Source organism: Callithrix jacchus, chromosome 1 (genome assembly GCF_049354715.1).
Source record: "Callithrix jacchus isolate 240 chromosome 1, calJac240_pri, whole genome shotgun sequence".
Classification (NCBI taxonomy): Eukaryota; Metazoa; Chordata; class Mammalia; order Primates; family Cebidae; genus Callithrix; species Callithrix jacchus.
The window spans coordinates 27,700,600-27,720,367 of record NC_133502.1 but is presented as its reverse complement, the minus strand read 5'-3'; the positions used below and the strand labels follow the sequence as shown (position 1 = coordinate 27,720,367).

The 19,768-nt window shown below is 48.4% G+C and overlaps 1 long non-coding RNA gene across 1 annotated transcript; it reads left to right on the top strand.

Annotated features, from left to right (window-relative positions):
* Positions 1 to 1,723: 1,723 nt before the first annotated feature.
* Positions 1,724 to 19,508, top strand: LOC144577155 (uncharacterized). Its single transcript, XR_013520507.1, has 2 exons — positions 1,724 to 2,205; positions 18,864 to 19,508. It is a non-coding gene; the product is annotated as an uncharacterized LOC144577155 (long non-coding RNA).
* Positions 19,509 to 19,768: the final 260 nt, after the last annotated feature.

Below are 19,768 nucleotides of genomic sequence, written 5' to 3'. Positions count from 1 at the left end.
AGGTGAACAGCCACAACAGCAACACACTTCCTTTGCTGGATCATTTGTCTGAAATTTAAAAATCAGTCTCCATGTGGCTTGGCTAATCTCCCTCCATTCCTCATTTTTCATTCCCCCACCCTCATATATATCACTTAGATTACATTGGCACATTTTGTTCAGTTTTATTTTGTATCTACTAGTGTAGCTGCCTTGCCTTGGATACTCTCTGTTCCTTGAGAACAGTCCATTCTTAGAATCTTGGACCCTCCTCAGTGACTTGTTCATAGAGGCACAGTGATGACTTACTACTGCTGTCAAATGAGGATGATTCATAGTAATTCACGGAATGCTAACTCTGAGAACCCTGGCCCTTACTAACCAAGAGTCCGGTCATTCAGCCAACTCAGTGCATTGAGATGTCCATGTTGTGAAGGTTTCCTGAAAATTTTCATCTCAGTTCTTCTGTTCTAGAGATCTAGGTAATACTTTTGGCCATATTTTTCCTAAGACATAACAGGTCTTGAAATTGTTGGTCAATACTAAGATGTTCATGTAGATTTGTATCTACTTTGCTGGAATCATTTATGCCACCAAATGTAGCCACTAACAGAGCAGGATTCAGTGAGAGTGGAGAGCCACCCTGTCCGCTATTTTCCTAGCCTCCTTGCCATTGCATTTTCATTCCTCCCCATCACTTCTTCATCCTTAATATTGTCATTTCCTCTTGTCTTGAGTTTTTCAGTGTGTTTAGGGGACACATGTTGCCATCCCTCCTAGCCTAAACATCCCTGTGGGAGGGGAATTCCTGTGTTTTCAGAGCCCAGATTGCCAGGAGTGACCTTCTGTAGATTCCTGGCAGACTTAGGGTTATGGAGTTATTTAGGGTGGTGTGGGGGTTGGGGGGACAGAGAAAAACGGTTCTTCAGCAAATTTTGTGCCTTTGCTCTGTAAGCCATGTTTGTAAGGATCGCATTGGTAAAAGTCCTCCCAGTTTCAGAAGTCCTAGAGCTGTTTATTAGACGCTTCCCCACTTTGTCCTAAATCTGCAGCAAAGGCTCCGTGTGACTTGTCTTCAGTCAGAAAACTTTCAACACTCTTAAAAAATGCCAACAATATTAGAAGTACCTCCCCCAGAAGACTAAAATATATTTCCATTTTAAAGAAAATGTATTCCTTGAAACATCCGATTGCTGTGATAGGAGGGTGAAATCCAGCTGTTACCATCAATTCTAAGCCCCTCTTTTCCTCCGAGTTGGTGGAGGCATTTTGTGTAATTATCCTGCTTGTTTTTCTGTGTTTTAACGATTTTCCCGGTAGCTCCTTGGGTATTTTTTCCTGGTTAATTGCTTGCTTTGCATCTCGTTTCACCATGATTTCAGGGGGTGGTGTGCTCCCAAAAGGACTCGCGGTAGCTGCCCTTCACTTGATCCTGATGCGGAGGACTGTCCTCAGGACGGGAGGGAGGCCGTGGCCACAGCCCACTGATTGCAGCCCGCTGACCACAGCCCGCTGACCACAGAAGGCTGCCTCTGAGTTGTGGGTGGTGGAGCTCTTGGCAGCTCACTCTCCTCGACACCCTTCCCCGGGTCAGCCCTCGTACACCCACACAAGGACACAGTGTTTGCTGCCACACTCAGGGTAAAATACTTCAGCCACCACAGACCTTAAATGAACCCATGGAGAGGCAACAAAAATAAAGCCAGGCAGGAAAGTAGGAGGCAGCTCCAGATTCTTATGTAACGAGTCAGCTTGCTCTGGAGCTTCTCATTAGCCCAAATTACAAATCTGCAGGGCATTCTTCGGGCTCCATGCCATCTTCTGCCCCGTTCCTTTCACCTTCAGCTACATTGCTGGGTAAGCAGCTTCTCTGGCAGTTTGGGGTGACGGGGTAGAGCACTGTCTGTGTGTGTGGTCCCTGCATTGTCCCAGATGCCCGGCAAAGTTCAGCGCATGGGCGGCTTGGCTGGCTGAGGAAGGGCGTGCTTTTCACAGAGTGGGCTCTGAGTTGCCGATGGTGGACCTCTTGGTGGGCTCAGGACACTTCCTTCCTGTGCACATGCTGGGGAGAAGTGCAGGCTCCTGGGCAGTGCTCATGGGTGAAGAGGGGCCCCGACGAGCTGCGCCAGGGACATGCTGTGCCACCCACCCATGCACCCAGGCACAGATGCACCTGGGAAAAGGCAAAGAAGTTGGACAAGGCAGCCATCAACATAGGAACAGCAGGTGAGGACAGAAAGGCTTCTTCCCTCCCGAGGCCGCCTCTCACCCAGGCTGCTGCTTCGTAACCAAGGAGTCTCAGTCCCGTGTCGGGGGCGTGGTTGGTGTAGGGATCCTGAGCTCGGGACTGTGGGGACTCCCCAGGTGGTTGGAGGGAGGGATGTGGGGTTATCAAGGCATGGCTGGAAGAGGAATCTATCAAGGCATGGCTGCAGAGCTGGAAGAGGCAGGGTGTGGGGGTCATGGGCGTGGCTGGGGGTTGGCTGCTGAGGCTCTGGCAGGGGCCTGACCTTGGCTCCAGCTCTGCACTCAGCTGTGAGCAAACCTGGTGCCCTCAGAGACTGGCTTCCTTGTCTGTGGGGGTGAGGGATACCCTCCCACAAGGGCCTTAGACACTCCTGGCCTGGAGTTGGGCTCCAAGTGGAACCCCAATGGCACAGGCTTCTCGGTGGTCCAGGCCTGTGTGTCCCTACAAGGTGCCCCATCTCTGTGTCTCCCTCATCAGAGCCTGTTTTTTACCCCTGGCTGCTCAGTCGCCAGTGACCACCTCTTTGTGGCCTTCCTCTGCCTATCTTGGTTGTCCGGGCATCTCTTGGGGAAAATCCTGAGCTAAGGGATATGATGAGCAAGACTCTCTCTCATCTGGCTCAGGTCAGGCGAGGATGTCCTGGAACCATTGTGTCCTGGCAGCGACTGTCGGTGCCGCCTTCCCAGAGGGCACAGGCGGGGTGACGCCTGGCCTGGGCATGCAAGGACCCTTGTGATGTTAGTAAGCCAGGGGCATTTAAATGTAGTTAACTAAGTAAGTAAACCAGCAAATATCATTCAAACTAGCACCTCAGTTTTTAATGGCAGCCCTGTGCATTTGGAGTAGCTGCATCAACCCACACTGCTGGAGCGGCTTTCCCTGAGAACACCAAGTGCAGAGCAGAGGCCAGCTCCGAGAGGGAGGGAGACATGAGGGGCTTTCAACCCAGCTGGCCAGGTCTATGGATAAATGTGAAGAGGCAATAAACGGGAACTGGGGGACATCACGCCAGTCACCGCTGCCGTCTGAGAATCGAGCACAGTCTCTAAAGTGCCAGGCACTCAACAGATACCCCTGAGTTAATTAACTAGGTGATGATTAGCATAACACATCATGAGGAGGGAATAAGAAATAGCATCAAAGAGTGATGCACCCTGGCTTTTTGATTGATGGAGGCCACATACAATACACAGTGGAAGCCACGTGCAGAATGTGATAGAGGCCACATGCAGGACATGATAGAGGCCACAGGCAGGGACATGACAGAGGTCACGTGCAACACACATTAGAGGCCACATGCAGCACACGATGGAGGCCATATGCAGAATGTGATAGAGGCCACACACAGAAGGTGGTAGAGGCCACATGCAGAACATGATAGAGGCCACATGCAGAACGTGATAGAGGCCATGTGCAGAACATAATAGAGGCCATATGTAGAACGTGATAGAGGCCACATGCATCACATGATAGAGGCCACACACAGAACAGGATAGAGGCCACACACAGAATGTGTTAGAGGCCACACGCAGAACAGGATAGAGGCCACATGCAGAACATGATAGAGGCCATGTGCAGAACATGATAGAGGCCACACACAGAACAGGATAGAGGCCACACGCAGAATGTGTTAGAGGCCACACACAGAACAGGATAGAGGCCACATGCAGAACATGATAGAGGCCATGTGCCTCACATGATGGGGTGCACACAGAACATGATAGAGGCCACACACAGAACATGATAGAGGCCACACACAGATCAGGATAGAGGCCACACACATCACATGATAGAGGCCACATGCATCACATGATAGAGGCCACACGCAGAACATGATAGAGGCCACACACAGAACAGAATAGAGGCCACATGCAGAATGTATTAGAGGCCACACGCAGAACAGGATAGAGGCCACACGCAGAACATGATAGAGGCCACACGCAGAACAGGATAGAGGCCACGTGCAGAACATGATAGAGGCCACGTGCATCACATGATGGGGTGCACACAGAACATGATAGAGGCCACACACAGAACATGATAGAGGCCACACACAGAACATGATAGAGGCCACATGCATCACATGATAGAGGCCACATGCAGAACGTGATAGAGGCCACATGCAGAAAGTGATAGAGGCCACATGCATCACATGATGGGGTACACACAGAATAGGATAGAGGCCACACGCAGAAAGTGATAGAGGCCACATGCATCACATGATGGGGTACATGCAGAATAGGATAGAGGCCACATGCATCATGTGATGGGGTACACGCAGAATAGGATAGAGGCCACATGCAGAACGTGATAGAGGCCACGTGCAGCACTACTACACCATTTTCCTTTAGGTTTTGGTGTGGGCATTTTTACACCTATTCACATGCGCGAGCAGAAAGGAAGAAAACGGTGCCTGTTAGTCATAGAGAAAGCTGTTTGACGCAGGCTCGTGGCAACGCCTCTTCAGCAGTCACTGCATCCTCTTCGAGGACTCATTTCAAACAATTATACAAACAGCTCCCGCTTCACCTGGCAACTAAGACAGATCGGTTCTCCTCACTCAGTGAACTGTAAATGAACTTTCCACATGCTAGTTATTGAGCAAGATGCATGTGTGTATTTTCTAGGTCCATGCGGTTTCTGAGAGGACCTTGTCCTTAGGCAGATTTTATTTTAAAAAATACCTCATTTCATGTATGGTTCTAATGTCTTGCTGAAATGAATGCAGTTGCACATCTGGGCAGACTTGGGCTGGTTTGGACAGTGAAAGGCCAGGACCCCAAAGTGACTGGAAGAAACTATTAAGACACACCTGACAGCTCTGGCTCCTCAGTCAGGACTTGTGTTCTCCTCCCAGAACCTCCATTTACCCACAAGATGGCCTTATTCAAGTTACCGAACCTCTCCAAGCCCCCACTTCCTCAGTTATAACATGAGGAGAGCAGCAGCGCCACCCTCACCAGCCTGATGGTGAGAGGCCCCCTTGATCACATTCTGCATTTGGCCTCTATCACGTGCTGCATGTGGCCTGTATCCTGATCTGCATGTGGCCTCTATCTGCTCTGTATGTGGCCTCTATCATGTGCTGCATGTGGCTTCTATCCTGTTCTGCATGTGGCCTCTATCACATGCTGCATGTGGCCTCTATCCTGATCTGCATGTGGCCTCTATCTTCTCTGCATGTGGCCTCTATCACATGCTGCATGTGGCTTCTATCCTGTTCTGCATGTGGCCTCTATCCTGATCTGCATGTGGCCTCTATCTGCTCTGCATGTGGCCTCTATCTGCTCTGCATGTGGCCTCTATCACGTGCTGCATGTGGCTTCTATCCTGTTCTGCATGTGGCCTCTATCTGCTCTGCATGTGGCCTCTATCATGTTCTGTCTGTGGCCTTTATCATGTGCTGCATGTGGCCTCTGTTGTGTTCTGCACGTGGCCTCTATCATGTGATGCATATGGCCTCTATCACGTGCTACATGTGGCTTCTATCCTGTTCTGCATGTGGCCTCTATCTGCTCTGCATGTGGCCTCTATCATGTTCTGTCTGTGGCCTTTATCATGTGCTGCATGTGGCCTCTGTTGTGTTCTGCACGTGGCCTCTATCATGTGATGCATATGGCCTCTATCACGTTTTGCACGTGGCCTCTATCACATGATGCATGTGGCCTCTATCATGTGCTGCATGTGGCCTCTCTCCCCTCCAGGCATGTGACAGGTATACATTGGCTGTGGCTACTGTTTTTCTCTGATATTACTTACACTGAAGCAGAGACTTTAGAAAGAAAATCCATCTCTACAAATAAAATCTGAGCTATGCTTCAACAAATGGCCCAATTTTGAGAAAGCCTAAAAGAGAAAGAAACAGAGACTGAAGCTGAGAGACAGAGAGAGAGGACAGAGGCGATCCTGAAACACCTTGGCTCCGCACTGGCGTCTGCTCTTTAGGCGGACTCGATAGCCCCACTTTGTGTCTGTATTCATTATTCTCTGCCAGCTAAGTAAATTAGTGACACATGAAATCAAATTAAAGGGCAGCGTCTACATTTGCAGCTTTTCACATGACATTCGAATGGTCGTCAGTACACAAGCTGGGTTGATTGCTGCGGCTTGAGTGTCCAACTCCTGTCTGGGGTGTGTGGCTGTGGCCCGTGTGTCCAGCCCCCTCTCTGGGGTGCGTGGCTGCAGCTTGAGTGTCCAGCTCCTGTCTGGGGTGTGTGGCTGCGGCCCGTGTGTCCAGCTCCCTCTCTGGGATGTGTGGCTGCGGCTTGTATGTCCAGCTCCCTCTCTGGGGTGCGTGGCTGTGGCCTGTGTGTCCAGCTCCCTCTCTGGGATGCGTGGCTGCAGCTTGTGTGTCCAGCTCCCTCTCTGGGGTGCGTGGCTGCGGCTTGTATGTCCAGCTCCCTCTCTGGGGTGCGTGGCTGTGGCCTGTGTGTCCAGCTCCCTCTCTGGGATGCGTGGCTGCAGCTTGTGTGTCCAGCTCCTGCCTGGGGTGCGTGGCTGCGGCTTGTATGTCCAGCTCCCTCTCTGGGGTGCGTGGCTGCGGCTTGTATGTCCAGCTCCCTCTCTGGGGTGCGTGGCTGTGGCCTGTGTGTCCAGCCCCCTCTCTGGGATGCGTGGCTGCAGCTTGTGTGTCCAGCTCCCTCTCTGGGGTGCGTGGCTGCGGCTTGTATGTCCAGCTCCCTCTCTGGGGTGCGTGGCTGTGGCCTGTGTGTCCAGCTCCCTCTCTGGGATGCGTGGCTGCAGCTTGTGTGTCCAGCTCCCTCTCTGGGGTGCGTGGCTGCGGCTTGTATGTTCAGCTCCCTCTCTGGGGTGCGTGGCTGTGGCCTGTGTGTCCAGCTCCCTCTCTGGGATGCGTGGCTGCAGCTTGTGTGTCCAGCTCCCTCTCTGGGATGCGTGGCTGTGGCTTGTGTGTCCAGCTCCTGTCTGGGGTGCGTGGCTGCAGCTTGTGTGTCCAGCTCCTGTCTGGGGTGCGTGGCTGCAGCTTGTGTGTCCAGCTCCTGTCTGGGATGCGTGGCTGCGGCTTGTATGTCCAGCTCCCTCTCTGGGATGCGTGGCTGTGGCTTGTGTGTCCAGCTCCTGTCTGGGGTGCGTGGCTGCGGCTTGTGTGTCCAGCTCCTGTCTGGGGTGCGTGGCTGCAGCTTGTGTGTCCAGCTCCTGTCTGGGGTGCGTGGCTGCAGCTTGTGTGTCCAGCCCCCTCTCTGGGGTGCGTGGCTGCAGCTTGAGTGTCCAGCTCCCTCTCTGGGGTGCCTGGCCGTGGCTTCTGTGTCCAGCTCCTGTCTGGGGTGCATGGCCATGGCTTGTGTGTCCAGCTCCTGCTCTGGGGTGCGTGGCTGCAGCCTGTGTGTCCAGCTCCTACTCTGGGGTGCGTGGCTGAAGCCTGTGTGTCCAGCTCCCTCTCTGGGGTGTGTGGCCATGGCTTGTGTGTCCAGCTTCTGCTCTGGGGTGTGTGGTACAGTTGCAGTCCCCGCCTGTCTGTGTGCATCCTGGCCTTGCTGTCCCACAGGTGTGCTACTCCGCTCCTGGGAAGAAGTCCTGGGGAAAGCGGGGACAAAGACAAGCAGTTGTGAGTGTTATTTTGTGTGTAAAAGACCCTCAACTTTCGACACCACTCTGTGGATTTGTTCTGAAATTTGCTGTGCAGCTTTTTCCTAGAAAAGCTTTCAGAAAATGGTCACACCTAAGTATGTCCTGTAAATAGAATGCGTTGGCTGGATGGAGAACGTGGGTGAGAGCGAATGTCCCCCCCACCCCCCGGCCTCTCAAAAGCCACTCTATGGCAAAAATGTATGTTTGTTTTCATTTTTTCCATAGGAAGCCTTCTTATTCTCTTGAGCGATTTTAATCTACTTCTTTCTTGTGTGGACATTCTTCATAATGAAAACTGTCACTCATTATAGCGCGCTGGGTGCTCTGTAGACTTCTCCTGAGATATTTTCCGTCTATGAAAAAACACTGTCATTATCCCCATTTTACAGATGATAAAAATGGAGCTTAGTAAAAAACACACAGAGAAAAAAACCTTTGGCCTTTTAACACCATCGGTGTCTCTCGTCAGACTGCATCCCTCTGTGGAATCCTCCCTGGAATTTGGAGGAGGCTTTCTCAGCAGTGAGAGGAGGAAGGGATCCCAGCCCTCCTGACCTGTCAGGTTTAGCTTGCTGTGTTGTGATGTTGGAAGCCGTGGCTCAAAGTTCAGAGCACTGGAAGTCCCAGGGTGGTGAAGCCCCACACTCAGTGACCAGAAAGTGCTCCTTTCAGTGTGTTGGGGCCTAAGGACTTTCTGTGCCCTGGATCTCCTGCCAAGCTTTCTAAAGATGCTTTTCCATGATCGGAAAACATGGCTCACACTGCCGTAGATACTCAGCAGCTCGTTTTTCTTAGTGAGTTACAGTCATTCACTTCTGTCTACTCTTAAACCTCAGAAATGGCAGTACGCGTCTTGGCCCAGTGTAAGTTTCATTACGTGTGCATCATACGATGCAGCCATCAAGGGCTTTTCCCCCATGGAGGGTTTTCATATAGAGCCCTGCAGACGCCACAAGAAACCGTCAGCTGAAACTGCCTTGACCTGTTAACTGGCCAACCCATAGGAAGCTGCACGAAGAAATCATTCCAGGCAGCAGCCCCCACGCAGGGAGTCCGCATCTTGCTCTGGACTTAAAATGCTGTTCTGCCCGTGTGTGTGTATTCATATCTTGTCTGTGCTGCTTTCTACAGCTGGATGTGGATAACCTGCACCCTCCCACTGCCTCCATGACGGGGCTAAGGTCAGACCCTCGGCACCCCAGACCCCAGGGGCAGACCCTCAGGGCGGTGCCAGTCCCAGGCACGGTGTAGCAGGACTCTGTGACATGATGGAGAGACCGGTGAGGCTAAACATCGCGTATGGCCTCCTTCCTCCACATGTGAACAGGAGAGGGCCTGCAATTCAGGAAATCATACGTTTGGAATTTGCCTGAATAGAGTGACGGTCGGAAATAATGAGGAGCAGGCTTCCAGGAGGAGGCCTCTGCAATTTCCTTAGCTGCCAGGCCTGCCTGCGCCCTGGGTGGTGACCCAAGTTGTGCTGCTGGGCCACAGATGGATCCTCAGGGCCCCTCACCACCACCTGGGCAGCGTCCTTGGCTCCTTCCGGCGGGTGTTCCTTTGCCGACACGCACTCTGAAGGTGAGAGTCGTGCTGCAGCGAATGGCTGCTGCCTTGGGCACGGGGGCAGGGGCACAGAAAGTGTGGGGTGAGGAAGGAGGTGGCCAGTCCTGCTGGTCTCCACTGTCAGCTGCTGCGAGGAGGAGGAGGAGGAGGAGGAGGAGGAGGAGGAGGAGGAGGAGGAGGAGGAGGAGGAGGGGAACGAGGAGGGGCGGGGGGACGAGGAAGAGGAGGAGAAGCAGGGGGAGGAGGAAGAGGGGAGGAGATGGAGGGGAGGGGTAGGAGAGAGGAGCTCCAGGGGGCATTCAGGGAAAGGACCCTGGCTGTGCTCCCAGTTCTACCTCTGCTCTGTCTCTGTGACTCTGGGTGAGGCTGACTAGTGTAAACCCTAACATTCCATGATTTGAACTTCTCAAGAACGTGAATGAGTTTTAACATGTCATTGTGGTGCTAAAGTGTTTCCCTTTATAAGATCATAAAAAGGGTTTTCGCATATACAATACAAATTTTTCATAAATGCATTGTGCCAGCTTGACTGATTTATTGTTTTACTTGAATGAGTTTGAGTTGGCAAATGGTTTGGGTGCTACAGACACAATCTGAATTTTCTAAATTAAATCATGCTCTTGATGTCGGCAGTATTTTCAGATTATGTGATTTATCGAAAGCAGTCCTGTCAATTTAGCCGTTCACACTGACTGGGTGTCCACTGGCCGCCGTCTGACGGCAGTAACGGTTGCTGTTGCCTCCATATGCAAGGAAGAGAGAATAAAAAGTTGAGTGATCAGCCCAAAAAGCAAGAAGTAACGGGAGAAATACAATTCAAATCTCAGCCCCAGGCTCCTGGTGCCCAGACCTGTATTCAGACATAACACTTTGCTTTGACTGACCTTTGAAAACCTGTGACATTAAGAGAAACCTGGCATCATTGGCTTCATCTGGCTTCTAACCTCAAGCTGTCTCTGGTCACACCTGGGCGTAGGCCAACCTGACTTCGGGAGGAATGTAGTTTATAATTTAACCTTAAAGTAAGGATGATAGTACCTCTTCACAAAACCACCTTTTAAAACGAAATAAAAGGCCACAAGGTTAGGACTGGGAGTTCTGCTAAGGTAACGTTCAATGACGACCAGCCATTGTTCCCGAGGCCACAGGATGGCTGCTTCCCCAGTCACGCCGCAGACAGCATCACCACTGCAGAGCCTCAGGTTGGCCTTCCGAGATGTGTTTTCAGGCTGTGAGCTTCTGACCAGCTAACTCTGCCTGGATGGGTGACCCGAGGTGCAGCTGCTCTGTGGATTCCGCCCAGACATGGACTCAGGGTGCGGAATGTTTCCACACCCCGTGCCTTCAGCACCCATTCCCTATCTCCTCACCTCGAAGCTATCTGAAAACCCCTAACCTCCAAGCCTTTGGGGAGATGGATTTGGGTGGTAACTCCGTCTCCTGGGTGGTGTGGCCGGCCTCCATCCATTAAACTTTTTCTTTATAGCAATGCCCTGACGTTCTGTGCAATGGGCAGGAAGAACCCAACAGTGGTGTAGATGACCGCTTGTATGAAGTAGGCTTCGGAACAGCCAAGAAGGGTCTAGAACATTTATTTTTGAGCACCTTAGTAAGGATAAATGCTCACTTTGCCCTGCACATCCTCTGGTCTTAAAAATAAAAGTTAGAATCTGATGATGACGATCAGCTGGGCAAGTTAGGAAACTCGAGGTGCTCAGGGCCAGCCTGAGGCTACCCCTGTCCTCCCGCTGTCTCAGCAGCCACTCCCCATCCTGCATCTTTTGAGTCTGAGGTTGAAAAGCCACATAATAGTCTAACTTGAGACTTTGGAATCTCATCTCGTTCCCACTCACCTGTCTTTTGTTGTAAATAATTCAGTGTCATATTTGCTCTAATTTCTTTTGTTATATCTTTTTTTATTTTTTTTGAGATGGAATTTCGCTCTTGTTACCCAGGCTGGAGTGCAATGGCGCGATCTTGGCTCACCGCAATCTCCGCCTCCTGGGTTCAGGCAATTCTCCTGCCTCAGCCTCTCGAGTAGCTGGGATTCCAGGCACGCATCACGTGCCCAGCTAATTTTTTGTATCTTTAGTAGAGACGGGGTTTCACCATGTTGACCAGGATGGTCTCGATCTCTTGACCTCGTGATCCACCCGCCTCAGCCTCCCAAAGCTTTCGCCCTCCTCCCATTCACGGACCTTACTTATTGGAAGGTCTTTAAAAGAAAGGTCTCTTTGTCGTTTTCTGCCTTGGTTATTTTGTTGTCCTTTTTTTTTCTAAAGAGATTTTGGATTCAAATAAAAGTTAAACTTAAAAAAAAAAAACCCTACCTAAATATGTTGGCATAAAAACTAGAATCTAGAAATAATGCTTTTTTAATGCAAAGAGTGGCTTTCTGAACAAATAACATTACTGCTAGTATTAAATGTAAACACCATATGGTGTAAATGCGAACTCTTCAAAATCCTTTCTGGGAAAAAAAATCATGGACGTCTGAAATTAGCAAATGAAAACATTGCGTCCAGGGATATTGTTTCTAAATATGCCTGAAGTCTGTCGTGATCTGTTTTCCGGGAACAAAAAGAAAGTGGTTCGAAACCCCCATCACTACCATTTTCTAGACAAAGGTTATCTGTGCATTATACTGAATATAGAATTTTCAAATTTTGAAACATTTTATTATTACAGTAATGGCTATTGCTGTTTCTAACAGACACCCTGTCAGAAGGTTTAAAAATGTATGCTTCGGTTCATGCAAAAAAAAAAAAAAAAAAAAAAAAAAAACAAAGGTCAAAACTTTTAAAATGTCACTTCTTCTGCGTTTTGCATAGAAATACATTGGATCCGTGGGAGGGCTCCTGCCCACAGAAGGGGCTGCGGGAAGAATGCTGCCTGCCGCTGAGTCTCCACTTTCCTGCAGCTGTGAGCTAGGCAGAAAGGCACTGTGGGAGTCCATTGTTGCCCCAGCTGGGTAATAGTTTTCTTACTTTACAGTCAGCAGCCAAGGGGGGTTGGGGTGTCTCCGCAAAGTGCCTGAAAAAATACAGAACTCCTGCAAATAGATCACTCTCTGCCTCCTCCATGAGAAACAGGAGTCTACAAATTGTGTGCTTCGTTAGGACCTACCAGCGTAATTAAATGTCACAAACAGAAGCCACCCCTCAAACCACGAGAGCAACAGATACTGTGCATTTTCCCGACAAACCCGGGCTGTGAGAAGCAGGGGCGCCGGGGACACGATTGTCTCTCCCGTCTCCCCTCGGCCAATTATTCTTTCCCGTTCACTTTGTTTGAAAGTCACCTGCCGTATGTTGAAGGACTAAGGCATGAAACTAAAATTTTAATCTCAAGTGTTTGCAGCAAGGGGCTGGCGGCGCACGGTCCCGCTCAGCTTCTGCAGCAAGGGGCTGGCGGGCGCACGGTCCCACTCAGCTTCTGCAGCAAGGGGCTGGCAGGCGCACGGTCCCGCTCAGCTTCTGAATCCGCTTTTGTTCAGCAGGCGGACCGCGGAGTTTGTGTGAACCCTGGTTAGGCTGCCGAGTGTCAGCGGCTGAAGTTTGAGCAGTGCCTGGACTTTGGGCTTGTTTCGTTTTGTTTTGCACTGCGAATTGTCCATCGTGGTTTTGTTGTCATGGAAACTCGTTTTTAAAAGGGGTCTACTGGGGGGAATAGGGGAGGGACAGCGGCGGGGTGGGAGCTGGGGAGGGATAGCAGGGGGAGAAATGCCAGATGTGGGTGAAGGGGAGGAAGACAGCAAATCACACTGCCATGTGTGTACCTATGCAACTATCTTGCATGTCCTGCACATGTACCCCAAAACTTAAAATGCAATAAAAAAAGAAAAATAAAAAAATAAAAGGTGAGAAGTCACTGACCTTTTCCCATTGCCACTGCAGGAATGAACATTCTAGCGGGTTGGGAGGAAGGAGATGTCCTGAGCATAGGTGAGGCCGTTTCTGGTGATGTCCTCACAGTGAACTAACTTCCGGCCTTAGAGTCACAAGGGAACCAGGCTTACATGTTTTATTACACAAATCACCCCCAAATCAGATGTTTCAGAACTAACGAGGCTGCTTTGTGCAGAGACTAAGATGAAGCTGTTAGGACTTTGATTTTTCAGAGCGACCAAGAGCGTCCGCTCTCTCATTTCTTAGGAAGGTGCCGTGGCTGGGTTTTAAAATGTCACTTTGATTATCTGACTCTGTGGACACCCAATGAGTGGAATTATTTGTAGAAACTGATAGCACACAGTCCCAGAGTGAGCCGGCGAGTAGAAATGGCGTCCTGACCGCGTGGAGAGCCAGTGCCGAGGGAAGTGACTATGGACGGGCTTCTCTTTTCAGCGTGCTGAATCCATGAGGTCTCGTGTTTATCCTTTCAGTGGATCTGAGGGCAGTGTCAGCTTGAGGCTCTGTTCCTGGAAAGGGAGAGAAAGCCACTTGCCGGGTCACTGAGCGTTGACAAAGCGCCTAGTGTGGTGGCGAGGAGAATGCAGTAACTGCTCAACAAACGGGCGCTGAACGAGTCGCCTCTGACGGTGCTTCCGGAAGCTTCAGCCATATGCTCATTATGGCAAGTCTGACAGATGGATCGACAGCAGCTGTCCACCAGGACGCATGTGCTCGGCCTTCCCAGGGTCTGGGCTTGTGCTCATGGGATGGTATCAACCCAAGAGAAAGGGTCTTAACTTGCAAACCCTCGAATACCAGAAAACGGCAGCTGCAAAGGGAGAAGCTAAGAACAGGGGAAATTTTAGTATTTTAACTTTTCACTTCTGTATGGGTAAGCTCAGAACCCCAGAAGCAGAGGGCAGCTTAATTGCGTGATCAAAGGCCCAGGACAGGGAGCACGCCAGGAGCTGACAGTCCTGTTAGCAAAAGCATGTGAGCTCGGGAGCAGCTGTCCCCAGACCCCCGAGGTGCAGGATGCAGGGTGTTGCAAACCACATGGGCCTGCATTCTCCTCACCTCTGGGCAATGACAGTGTGGACAAAGGCTAACATGCTTTTCCTCTGTCAATCTTTCAATGACATGTGCATGCTGGTTCAGAACCTGTCTTTAAGGCGGTGTGAGAACAGGCCTGGGGAGAGATGTCCTGGAAGCCTGCTGTATGCCAGGCACGTGGCTTTAGACAGACACTAACTAAACCATCCCAAACAAATGAACTCGGAGTGAGGAACATGGCTGAGTCCAGGCCTCAGCACCCAGATGTGGCTCCAAGAGAAGGACTGGTCTGCATCTCAGGAGGGCTAGAGCAAGTTCTGAGCTGCTCTGTGGCCAGGGTGGGCTCATTCATCCCTGCATCCCAACTCCCAGCCCTGTTCAGAACCATCTATTGAATGAGCACATGAATGAAATCACGGTATATGCCCTATCCCTGGGTCTATGAAAAACAGAGGGAAAGGAATTCCAGGGCAACCCCTTCACCATTCCAGCCTTTCCTGTTCCACCCCAGGCCTCTCGACTGCGCTCGGTGCCCCCAGCCCTGCCTCCTGTCTGGCAGTTACTAGCAGAAAGATGTGAAGTCCAGGCAAAGCAACTCTCAGTTCTGAAGGAACAATGAGACACAGCGATGAAAGGAAATACATGAATTTGCAGAAAACTCGAGTTATGTCTGCTTCATCTGCCTATTTTATGTACGTTCCCCTAAAATCAGTGTCTGCATTTCAATTATCCTATTATTTCTGTCAGGGCAATGGCCTCTGTCAGTGACATTTATCCTTAAAATAGGAACACCCTCAGAGACTACTTTTGGCAAACTAGAAACCCCACTTGTCCTCCCGGGAAACAGATTCTGGAGGGTGGGCTGGGGACAAACTCACAAGATGCGATTGTGGTTCAGCTTTCTCATCAGTGACATGGGGCTGGTCCCATCTCCCTTCCTGATTCCACAGGGTCACCGTGAGAAGGATGCATCGACAGTGCATGTGAGTGCTTTGGAAAGACTCAGGTAAAAGGCACAGTGGATTGTTCACCACCCAGGGGAGAGAGGATGGGGAGCTCTCCCCAGGGCAGAGTTCCAGTGCCTAGGGCTGGAGAGGGCGCTGAGCCACATGGAGGATTTCTTCTACTCTACTGACCAACATGTCCTGTCCTGGTTTACCAGGACCTCCCTGGTTTAGCTTCTAAGTCCCATGTCCAGGGAACACCCACTTCCTGGTTGTTTGAACAGTCACACCTCATTCTGCATTTACCATTTCCCAGCAAGATGAGGTGGTCTCCTCAAGACGCTTTCCCTGGAACAGGAGACTGAGGTCAGAAACCCCACGGGAACTTTGGCAGCCTGAGGCGTGACTTCACCCACACGTCCTTTCCATGCCCAAAGCTGACATTACAAGTAAAGCCAATAACTATTCAGCAGCTCTTGGTATAGGCAAGGCCTTGTACTTAAGGGGCAGACTTTTGCCCTTAAGAGGTCTATAGCATGGGCTAGGAATTAAAATACCTGTGACAGCGTCTTACTAAAATACAGGCAAGTTGTAAAAGTGTGGCAAAAACCAAAAACAGAAATTCTGGGAAACTCACAGCAAAACCGTAACAGAGTGAGCTAACAGCCTCCAATGATCATTCACATAAAATTCATCTCCACAGCCATTTTGGCTTCCCAAATTCTCTACTGACCCATAACACACACACACGCACACACACACACACACACACACACACACACGTGGGCATGCATAAATATATGCATGCACCTTTAGGCTAGCAGGAAAGGGTTTATGCTAATAGAGTAGAATCTGATTAGTAATATAGAGATTAAGTTAGAACATAGACTATTAAAAGGTAATTAGTGATCATTATAATTTTTTGTAGTTGGTTAGAGGTAACACAGTGTTGTTTTATTTTGTCTTCATTAATAATGAAATTATACCCACATCTATAGTTCTGAAGGGACTATAGAGAATAATATGAATAGAACAACTTGAGGGTCAACCTATCTGTTGCCAATTTAAAAAAATTATATAGTAAATAAGAGAAAAAAATATTGTGTAGCCATTAGCTTGCAGCCTTTAGAGTTAATTCCAAATTAATAATAATAATAAAGGTTGAAAATTAGCAATGAAAGACTGATTACAGTGTTTTAAGAAGAAAAAAGGTATACTTCAGGGAAAATTCTAATAATGTTTTTGAACTAAAAATGCTAAACTATCTTAGCTATAACTAGAAATTATTAGGAGAGAACAGAATAAAATAATCCAACTGTTTTAAATTATTTACTTTGCCTGAAGGAAAGAGTAATGGAAGAGAGCACTTTGGTTTCTGGTTTTATCCAGCAATTTAAAAAAAAGTGTATGAATTATAAGAATGAGGAATGGGAAATAGGAGCTGAACAAAAAAGTACAGAAATGTCAATTAACAATTAACAGAGGAAAAATGGAAATAAATGTTAAATGGATCAAACTGTCCAAAATGAAGAAAAACAAAAAAAAAGAGCTAAGTATATTTTAGTAAACATAAAGTAAGATAGAGGAATAAAGTCAAGCATATTAGTTAGTACACTAAATGTGAATGACATAAATTTCCCTATTAAAGCAGAGATTGTCAGACTGTGTTTTTTAAAATCCTCTCTATGTTGTATTAAAAAAATTATTCCTAGCAAAGTGGTAAGAAAAGTTGAAAATAAAGTAATAGGCAAATAGATATTAGACATGAAAATGGAAAGAAAAAATAGTGATATTAATGAAAAATAATGAACGTGAAGGCCCAACAGCTCTAAATGGGACAAAAGCAGGTATTTTGTAATAATAATAAAAGTCACATTTTATTAACGTGAGCCACTAACCCAAATGTGCCAGTCCACATAATGACTGAATATAAACAACAACAAAAAATAAAAGAGGTTAACATGACAACAATTTCTATTATAATGAAACTAAAACATCCGAAACGAATGAACATTCACCTATGTACTTTGTTACTTTTAGTGAGAAGCTTCATATTCATTCAGCGGCCGGTAAGTAATAAGAACTTTCTGAAATAAAATCCCACCTGCACTCTAGTTTAGACTGTAAGAGTCAGTACAAGAACTACCTTGGGCTTCTCAGGTATCCCAGAAAGTCTCTAATATTAACAGATGCCCCAAACAACTCAGTGGCCCTTTGTTGACATGGTAGGTTAGTGGTTGGCTCGTCCAAAGTTAAGGCCTGGGGAAGCACTGTGTTGGACGCCCTCTCATCACTTACTTAGCGGTGACTAAAACTCACAGCAGGGTTTTGCTCGCTTACGAGAACGAGGGCCATCACTAAACATATTCGTAAATAAGTGCAGTTTTCTTTCTCAGTAGAAACTACGTTGCTTCATGCATAGTCATGTTTGCGAGAAGTTTTATGTAAATCAAATTCTATTTTCCAGTTGACTAGCTTACCATTTCAAATTTGTTTTATTTCGTTCTTGATTGATTCTCCATTGACAGCGAGTCTTACATTTTAGCTTTAAGGCTTTCTTCCCTCAGTCTTTCCACTGAAGCATTAATGATCACTAAACAAGTGATTAGCTGCATTTAGAGACAACTGCTTTAAGGAAGCCTTCAGTGAATCCTCCTCTGAAGGACCCTTTTGTTAAGTGAAGCCTCCCTTGTGATACTAATAGTAATCTGCCAGTTTGCCTGTTTGGGAAAGTGTAGTGGATAGCTCTTTTATTCTGTAGCATCTGCAGCCCTCCTCTGGAGCTACTTTACAGGTGGTGGAAGCTCTGTAGAATCGCCCATTCCCAGTCCGTGTGATCCCAGCATGCAATGCCATTCTCAGCTCCAGGGATACATGACATACCCAGGCCTAGCCAGGACCCCAGTGCGTTCTCTGCAGCTCCAGTGGTTCACTCCGAGATGGGCGCCTGACTCAACCAGAGCCAAAAAGATGTCATGAGACCTTGTGACTTTTGGAAAAAAGAAACTTGTTCATTGGAGCTGAACTGCAAGAAGAGGTTACAGATCGAATCACTGACTCCATTTCTTAGCACTCAAAGATTAAAGCCTAACCCAATTTAGCAGAAATCAGAGCAAAAATTGCCCAGCTCCTGATGATACAGTTTGATATCTGCACTTCTCACGCCAGAAGCCAGTCCTACCCCTGAACTTGTCAGCTTAGGTGAACCAATACATTTGTTTCTACTTAGCCCAAGTATAGAGAAAAACCATGTGTTTCCTCTCTTGCAAGCTCAAGCATCCCTTCAGACACTGAAAGTCTGAATTGTAGTTGCCGAAGGTTAGAAATGACAATTTAGCTTGTGTCTTAAAAAGAGCATCCAAAAAATGCTTGGAAAATGTTAGCAAAACAAATTTTTAAAATATGGCTTCAGCAAACTGTGATCTCTCTGCTTAAAGCCTGTGTAATCTATGATTACCAACATGACTTCCTATTTTCAAAAATATCAATCACAGAAAAACTACATGCTCCTTTTTTGTGCTATAGAATTTAATGTAAGATAGTATGCATTTTTGCCGACTGAATTTTCTTATGAGGAATCATCTACTTATCTTCCAGGAATAATGGCTGACATCCCTTCAATCAACACGGCTGCTCGGGGCAGCTCCTGAGAGCTGGTTATCTCCTTTACAGTCTTTCCCAGAACTCTGAAATCCCCAGAGGTTACAAATCTGTGTTGGGAGCTTTCTCTGCTAAAGAGGAGTTTTCTAATGGCACTGTTGAAATTTCGAAAAAGTCAGCTTTGAGAACTTTTGTAAGTACTAAATCACGTATTCAGTGCCCTGGAAGCATTGGAAAGAACCCACTGTGCACGAGAATTCTGAAGCTGGGGGATCTGTGACTGGCTGGATGCTGGAGCCCTCCTTTAAAGGACGGAGGCAACTCAGCCAACCGCATTTCATTTTCCTTGGCAGTGGCCCCCACTGTTCTCAGGCCATGAAACTTGGGAGCGGATTACGGCTTCACCCAGAATCAAAGAAATGGATTGGCCACGTTGCTCTAAGACTGTCATGCTTCTCAGAGCTCCTGACTCCGGACACAGTGCCTCTGCATTCTGCTGGCCAAGACATGAGGGGTATAAGACCAAAAGTGAAAATGTGTGAGATTGAATTTCACTCCCTGCTTAGCAATTGAAAGTGTATTTATCATCAGCTCCTTCTCCCTGATCTATTTCCCCATTTAAAAATAAAGACTTGGCTTCTACTAGAGCTCTGGGATCCCTTCTATGGCAGAGACTCTTGGCTGTGTATATGTGAGTTGTAAGGTGCCCAGAAGATCCCTCTATCTCCAAATACTGCCAGACCCGACGGTGGCCTCTTGGAAGATCCCCGCACCACACACCCTCCCTCCTGTTGCTGGGCTGACCCTGTGGTCTCTCCCCATGCCCCACACTTTGATCTCCCACATTTCTCTCTCCCCCCAGCCCCTTCCCTGCAACAGCTCTCTCTAGGGGGCCACACACC